Source organism: Camellia sinensis, chromosome 9 (assembly GCF_055761805.1).
Source record: "Camellia sinensis isolate YWXY chromosome 9, ASM5576180v1, whole genome shotgun sequence".
NCBI classification, from domain to species: Eukaryota; Viridiplantae; Streptophyta; class Magnoliopsida; order Ericales; family Theaceae; genus Camellia; species Camellia sinensis.
This window is the reverse complement of record NC_138969.1, coordinates 143,516,894-143,525,384: the sequence shown is the minus strand read 5'-3', so window position 1 is coordinate 143,525,384 and position 8,491 is coordinate 143,516,894. Positions and strand designations below refer to the sequence as shown.

At 35.7% G+C, this 8,491-nt stretch overlaps 1 long non-coding RNA gene across 2 annotated transcripts; it reads left to right on the top strand.

Moving 5' to 3' along the window:
- Positions 1-4,981: 4,981 nt before the first annotated feature.
- Positions 4,982-8,220, top strand: LOC114289375 (uncharacterized). Of its 2 annotated transcripts, XR_014341219.1 has the most exons (3): positions 4,982-5,374; positions 7,020-7,212; positions 7,953-8,220. It is a non-coding gene; the product is annotated as an uncharacterized LOC114289375 (long non-coding RNA). The 2 variants fall into 2 exon arrangements; XR_014341220.1 differs by lacking the exon at positions 7,020-7,212.
- The last annotated feature ends 271 nt before the right edge of the window (positions 8,221-8,491 follow it).

Sequence of the window (8,491 nt, the reverse complement as noted above, 5' to 3'; positions counted from 1 at the left end):
TCAATATGGAAAGAGGGCTAAAGTAAGGTGCAAAAAAAGTGCAAAAATTGGGGAAATGCTCACCCTTGAAGACCCTCTTCGAAACCAGCAATTACAGGGGGTGGAAGCTCGCTTTCAGACCACAAAAAGACCTCCCAAGAAGCTTGGTTCAATGGTGGTGGTGTATCTCTAAGGGTTGTAGTGTAAAAGTGCAAGGAAATCCAACTTCAAAGCACAAAACTCCAACAATATATAGAGAGAGAGATTTTTCTCTTCAAAAATGGCTCAACCCTGATATAGAGGGTGGCCTCTTGCTTATATAGAAGAAAATCAATTCAAAGCTTCTTGAACAAACTTGGCAAGAGCTTCATCCCTCCATACACGTGTATGGACACTACTACAAAAATAGTTAAAGATCACACTTTGACAAAAAAAAAAAAAAAGATCTCACTTTTATTGGAAGTGTGATAAAAAAAATTAGATTGATATTTTAATCACACTTAATTTGATTAAGTGTGATAATATTTATTTTTTATGTCACTTTTCAATTAAGTGTGATTATATATATATATATATATTTTTAATCACACCTTCTAATTAAAGTGTGATTATATATACACTACTACTTTTTAATCACACTTTTTAAACAAGTGTGATTATATATATATTTTTTAATCAAACATTCTAATTAAAGTGTGATTATTTATATATTTTTTAATCACACCTTCTAATTAAAGTGTGATTATATATACACTACTACTTTTTAATCACACTTTTGAAACAAGTGTGATTATATAAATATTTTTTAATCACACATTCTAATTAAAGTGTGATTATTTATACATTTTTTAATCACACCTTCTAATTAAAGTGTGATTATATATACACTACTACTTTTTAATCACACTTTTTAAACAAGTGTGATTATATATATATTTTTTAATCACGCATTCTAATTAAAGTGTGATTATTTATATATTTTTTAATCACACCTTCTAATTAAAGTGTGATTATATATACACTACTACTTTTTCATCACACTTTTAAATAGGTGCGATTATATATATATTTTTTAACCACACATTCTAATTAAAGTGTGATTATTTATATATTTTTTAATCACACCTTCTAATTAAAGTGTGATTATATATACACTACTACTTTTTAATCACACTTTTTAAATAAGTGTGATTATATATATTTTTTTTAATCACACATTTTAATTAAAGTGTGATTATATAAACATTACTACTTTTTAATCACACTCCCTAAATAGGTGTGATTGTATAAAATATTTCAATTTGATTTTTATATAAAATATACAATTCCCAAGTCCGCGCCTCTATTCTACCCATGAATGATAGAGACGGCTCACTACTAGAAAATGAGGCGTTAGACACGGAACTTTTTCACCCATTTTTCATCTTCCTATCTCTCTGTCTCTGTCTCTGTCTCTCTTCTCTTTCTCTCTCACTCATCACTCTTCTCTGTCTGTTTGTCTCTCTCTTTCTCTCTGTGTCTCTGTCTCTCTTATTTTTCTCTCTCTCACTCATCACTCTTCTCTATCTCTCTGTCTGTCTGTCTGTCTCTCTCTCTCTCTCTTTCTCTCTTTCTCTCTGTGTCTCTCGTTCATCTCTCTTCTGTCTGTCTCTCTCATCTCTCTTCTCTCTCTGTCTCTCTTCTCTTTATCTCTCTCGCTCATCTTTCTCTGTCTCTCTCTCGTTTATCTATTTTCGCTCTTTTTTTTCTCTCTCTCTTTGTCTATATCTTTTTACCCATTTTTTCATCTTCCTCTCTCTGTTCTCTTTCTCTCTCTCACTCATCACTCTTTTCTTTCTATCTATCTGTCTCTCTCTTTCTCTCTGTATCTCTCACTCATCTATTTCTTCTCTCATCTATTTTCTCTCCCTATCTCTTCGCTCATCTCTCTTCTCTCTATCTCTGTCATCTTTCATCTCTCTCTGTCTTTCTCGCTCATCTCTCTTCTCTATCTCTCTCTCTGTCTCTCTCGTTCATCTCTCTTCTATCTATGTGTCTCTCGCTCATCTCTCTTCTCTCTATCTCTCTCTCTCTCTGTCTCTTTCGTTCAACTCTTTTCTCTCTCTGTCTCTTTTTCTGTCTCCCACTTTCTATCTCTTTATCTTTTTGTCCTTCTCTCTCTCTCTCTCTCTCTCTCTCCTTCTGTGTTCGCGTTGCTCACTCTCTCTCTTCCGTCTTCTCTATTTACTGAGCTCCCTCTTGATTTATCTATCCACTACAAGAAAATGCACTTTTAGCGACCACTTTGTCTCTCTCTCGCTCATCACTCTGTCTTTGTCTCTCTCTCTCTCTCTCTCTCTCTCTCTCTCTTCTATCTGTCTCTCACTCATCTCTCTTTCTCTCACCACCCATCTCCTTCACCATCTTCACCACTATTGCAAACGCCATTCCACTACCACCATTACTACCATTGTCACCACTTCACCTCTACGACTACCATTACTACTACCATTGCCACCACTACCATTACTGCCACTACTACTACCATTACCTCTCCTTCACCCTTGCCACTTCATCTACTCTACCACTACCACAACTTCACCACTAATCTCCATCGCTACCGCTACCACCACCACCACCATCATCTCTTATCCACCACCTTCACCATTACTGCCACTACTACTACCATTACCTCTCCTTCACCCTTGCCACTTCATCTACTCTACCACTACTACAACTTCACCATTAATCTCCTTCACCGCCGCCACCACCACCACCACCATCTCTTATCCACCACCTTCACCACTACTACTACTACTCCCTCTCCTCTACCACAAAAAATTAGTTCATGATTTTTAATAACAAAAAAAAAAATAGGCCATAGAAAAATATTTTTCATTGACCACAGAAAATTATCTTCAATTTTAGTGGAAAATATTTTTTTATTAAAATATTACCCTTACTTCTACCAAATAGAAAATAATAATATTTTTTTCATTAAAATAAAAATGAAACAAATAAATTTTCAATCTTAGTAACTAAAAAAAAAAAGATTTTTTAAAAAAAAAATTCATTAACTACAAAAAAATATATATTTTAACAAAAAATAAATTTTTTTGATGACGGCAACCCCATCGCAAAAACAAAAATAAAAAAAAATTAAACGACATTATTTTATTATTTAAATTTTATTTCTAACAAAAAAAATATTATTTTTTATTCTCGCCCCTTTTTGTTTTCCATTCCCGCTCCCCTCCCCACCTTTTTTTTTTTTATTCCCGCTCGGCGGAGGAGCAGCTGAAAGGGCAAACGAGCCCTAGCAGTCACTTGAACCAGTCCAAACCCAAACCATGGATCAAACTCTCATCCTTCTCCGCCCATAATACGCCCTCCCTCCCTCCCTTCCTCCCTCAAACCCCAAATCTAGGGCTATACACAATCACCACAATTCTGTACATGCATATTGACGATGATGGTGTTTGCTCGTAGCATGTGGTTGCTGGGGTTAATTTACTTTATGGGGTTAGGTTTAGTGTTTGGTTTGAATTTTGGGGAATCTTTGAAGGTACCCTTCAGAGTCAACGATGTCCTTCTTGCTCTTCCTCGGCAGATTTCGTGGCCTGTGCTCAACAATCTCCACAGCGCCGTTGACTTGTTGACGTCGTTCGTCGGATCGGTCTCCCCTACCAATGGGTTGATTGAGTGGAAAGGGGCTTGCTTTTTCGATAACGAAGCTCGGCTTGAGTTCACCGGCGGTGATCGAGGTTTGGGTGGCGGTGTTCTTCACCTCAAGGTTCGCTCTTTTTATCACTTGTATACATGTGTATGATTGATTTGATTTGAATTGTGAGAATTGTTGAACTAGAGTAACTAGTTATGATTATGTTTACAATTGCTCCATAGGCAATGTCATTTTGGGTTTGGATTGTATTGGAGAGCCTTTGAAGAGTATAAATGGTAGAACAGAATTTTGGCTACTGTTATCAGATTAATTTTTTTTTTAATAAATAATCTATAAACATAATTGAACAAAAATCAATTAGTCAGATAATCCGAGTAGAACTGTGGTGAGCCCCGCAAGACCCAACAACACCTGCACCTCCAACTCACAAAGAAGCTAGTGTCCTCCCTTCATCGGCCAAAGGTGTGACGATGCCATTGGCCCGAGATGCGCCTAGGACTGGACTTGCCTTGCCCACAGGTTGTCGATGCCAGCAGGTTGTGGCCAAAGCAGCATGGTAATGCCAAAATCTAAGTGTCAATGTGCCTAGAAGCTCTAGTCGGGATTCAAAGTAGTCACCAATGTCCCCTCATGGGATATATATAGACCAGGTTCAAATGCTCTCCTCATCTAGAAAAATTTCTCAACTCTCTCAGGATCAAGCACCCCATGAATGAACTTAGTAACAAAGTACAAGGCTATATTAGCCCAGGTTTAGAATGCAGAGCCACCACTGCCCTCACGGGCACGCCACACCGCCTTGAATTAGTGTAGTATCAAGGGCAAAGCTATATAAAGAACAGATCCTCTACCAGCCCTCACAGGTGATTTATATTAGCCCAGCAAAACTGCACATCATTGTCTACTTTGTAGTTGAGGTCGGTGGGATGTTGTTTTGTCAATAAATATGGAAATATGGTTCAAGTACCAACGCATTCCCAGTCTTCTGCACTGTTGGAGTTGGGACTGACCAATTATGAGGATTGAGTTGGGAGGTGGAACTTCCGTTTTGTTCCGGAGGGCGGAAGGCTAGAAAGCTAAGATTCATGCATTATTGTACTGGTTTTTCTTAGATCAGCAATAACCTCTCTGTTCTTATTTTTTCCATTCATAATATTATTGTTGTATTAAAAAATGGTGTAATGTGGTAATTTGTAACATCAATATAGCCAGCATCATGGATAATTATACTGGTTTTTCTGCATTCTATATGATACTGGTTTTTCTTAGATCATCAATAACCTCTATGTTCTTATTTTTTTCCTTTAACAATATTACTGCTGTAATTTAAAAATGGTGTAATTTGGTAATTTGCAACATCAATATAGCCCGCAGCATGGATAATTTGAGGTGTGAGCTGAAAATTGATTAGTTTAATGGATCATATTGCCCAGAATAAAATCAAAAAAAATTATCCATAGTCTGTCTGGTATTTGCACAATGGTAATTCAGTTTCTGTGTTTCTTATGGATTCCTTGCAATTATATATTTATGAAGTTGTTCCTTGATGTTATTTAGGTTATGCAATCGGTTTAGATGTCTCATCAGTTAGCTGCATTTTAAAAATATTTTTGTTTGGTTGAAGTCCTTGTTGACATATATTTATCGATTTAGGTTTCCAATGAAGTGCTAGAATCTGGTGAAGAGACATACTTCCCTGCACTTCATGTTAGTTTGGATAATCCTTCTGCAGTGGTATGTTTCCTTATGTGTCTCTGGTGCACACAAAGGATTAACCTGATATCTTATTTATGGCATATTTGGTTTGGTTTATGACCTTTACTGTTTGTCTTATCTCTGTAGTCTATACCTGTTTTGACGATCAGTTTCTTTAGTTCATTGAAATATGATGTGAATTGAAATGTTTTCATTGGTCCTTCCAATTTCAAAGTGATTTTAAAAAATTGTAACTCCTTTCAATGTGCCTCTACTTTGTTTACAGAAGGAAGAAGTAATATAATTATTGTTCAGTTTTCAAGAGAATCAGGTTGCACAATTAGTTCATGATAAGCTCATTTGTGTCTCAATGTGCTCAACATATCATTAAATATGGGAGTAACAAGGACAATCCTCTTTGGTAGCTTTTTCCTTTGTTTAGAAATTAGTAAAGCATAAGACTTAAAATCAACAATAATGATTATTATAATCACTGTGTATTTGTAATAATATGATTTTACTGACATAATGCACCCAAGTTGGTCTAAGACTATGAGAACTGAGAAGATGATTGTCAATTGATGTATTTCAATCATTAGAATTCTGTTAGGACTTGTGATTGCTTTAGTTGTATGTATTGCTGTTTTCTATTTTAATTTTTTTTTTTATATAGAATTTTAGGGATAAACTCTTAGGCTGAAGTTTTTACTATATGGGCTAGGGTAGTTTCATATGGTAACTACGTATTATTAGGGCCTCTTACGAGAAAATGAGATGATGCCTTTGAAAAGGAATTAAAATTGAAATATTTGGAAGAGACGCGCTCTTCTTCTCTCTGCTTCTTGGCTTTTTTTCTTCTATGTTAAATTAAATCTCTTTACTCTCTTTCTTCTCATATTTTTATCTTCTCTTCCTCCCTCATCTCTTATTTGTATCTTCTCTCTGTCCCTCTTCTCTTCTCTTCTCTTCTCTTTATTTATTTATTTATTTGATAAATTGTCCCTCTTCTCTTCTCTCTTCGTTAGTATCTCTTCTTCTCTTCTGAATGGCTTGGAAGATCTGATGTGCACTCTATCTCATCATGCCATTATTGGCCACTACTAAAGAAAGTCTCATGAGAGCCAGGTCACATCAGCATATTTGTGTTATGTAACTGCACTTGCAACTTAGGGCTGGATGGTTTCTTTTCTCCCTTTCCTTTTATTAGGGTGTTCACGGGTCAGTTGGCTCAGGTTTGCAGTCTTAACCAGCACTCAAACCGACCCCTTCGGTTTGGCACTAATATCAACCTCTGTTGACCGTCGTTTTCCTCGAACTCGACCGCACTTTCGTTTGGTTTTGTCAATCGGCTTTGCCGGTTTCCCAGAAAGAATACAAGATTCAGCTATCAATCATCAGATCTAAGAAAGTCACATCCAGACCTGTAGAGAGAGATATCTGAAAGCGTGGAGAGTTAGTAGAGTGAATAAAGGAACTCACTGCCACCATCGCCATTGCAAGTCCACCGCCGCAACTACGAGTACGCTACCGTCACACGCATCGTCGTTGCGAGCTCAGAGGAGGTGAGCTTGTAGGGAGAGCTACTTTCACCATCTTTGATGTTGCAATATAGGGGTTGGTTAGTTTGAGAACTCTGCTACGCAGAGAGAGAGAGAGAGAGAGGGAGAGAGAGAGAGTTTCCCAGGCTGTCTTTTGGGTTTCCAAGTTTGAGAAGTTGAAGGTATTTTAAAATGGTTTTTGGTTCAAGCTTCCTACCCATGACCGACCGTGAACTTGTTAAAACAATAGATTTACACCCACAACCGAACCACAACACATGCAAAACTGTCCGTAGCTCGTCGGGTGGGTTCGGATTAGACGGTTTGCCGGGTCTCCAGGTTAGATGAACAGCCGTACTTTTTTATCATTGCTTTTTTTCTAGGCAATGCTTGTACGATTTTTCTTTTTCTTTTTCTTTTTTTCTTCCTTTTTTTTTTGTTGTTGTTGGTATGAATGTATGACAGGTTAAAGAAGAATAAGTGCAACTTCAAATGCAATGGTAAAACCTTAGGTGATTGATATATTTGCATCAGGAGTAAAACAGTTGTTTAAGTAGATCATATAATACCATGTGAAATGGTAGTAGATAGGTATTTGTCAATCATTTTGATAATGAGAAATTTTGAAGACTTTTTTGATGTGATTTGTGTCAGTGGAATGATCATTTGGTACTGGTAGTGATATCGAGAAATTTATCAAAGTGATAAATGTTGGGGATATTTTGGCTTTTGTTTGTGAGTTTTGATTTATTTTTAGTTTATTTGTGTTATGTGGGAAGTGTAAGTAGTTGAATTGTTTGTTTGTTTGTTTTAAATTCTCAGTGATAAATGTACTAAGTTATTGTATGAACAGTACAAAACTAAGTTATTTGTAGCCACTGCAACTACCAGTTAATGCATTATTTACCAAGCTTATATATATATATATATATATATATATATATATATACTTTAATTCTCGTTGTTTTTATGACTACAAGTTGCATCATGCAATTTTGGATTTTTATTTTTATTTTTTTTAACCTGTTTTCATTATTCATATTGATCATCAAGCCATCCAAATTTTCCCTTGTATGCAGAATGGCAGTGCTGCTCCAAAGTCACGCATTCCTCAAATGGTTGCTCAAACACTGGGTTTTGGCCAAAACCTGCTGCTGCTGGTGATAGTAATTGCACCCCCCAACCAAAAAAAAAAAATGGAGTAAATTCTTGAGTTTTTATTTATTTATTTATGGGTACCTAGAATTATGGCTCAACAGTAATAATAATATACATTCACAAAAAGATCGTACACAAGCTGTATTGAGATTTATCATTTTTAAATACTGTGTTCATTTTTGACCTCCTAATTACAATGTCATTGACACTGAGCTCTTATGGCATCTAATTGTTAACAGGGAAGTTACTTCCAAAATGATTAAGATCAAGCAGAAATGATTAATGTTCTTATTTTGGTTTGCTGAATTAACTTTTTAGTTTATTCATATGCATCAGCGGTTTTTGAATTAATTTGTGTTTTCATTTTTCAGGTCAGAAATTTTTTGGAGAGATGCAAAATATGCTCCAAGAATTAAAGAACTTAGTTTTTTAAGTTTTTTTCATTTTTTAATATATGTAA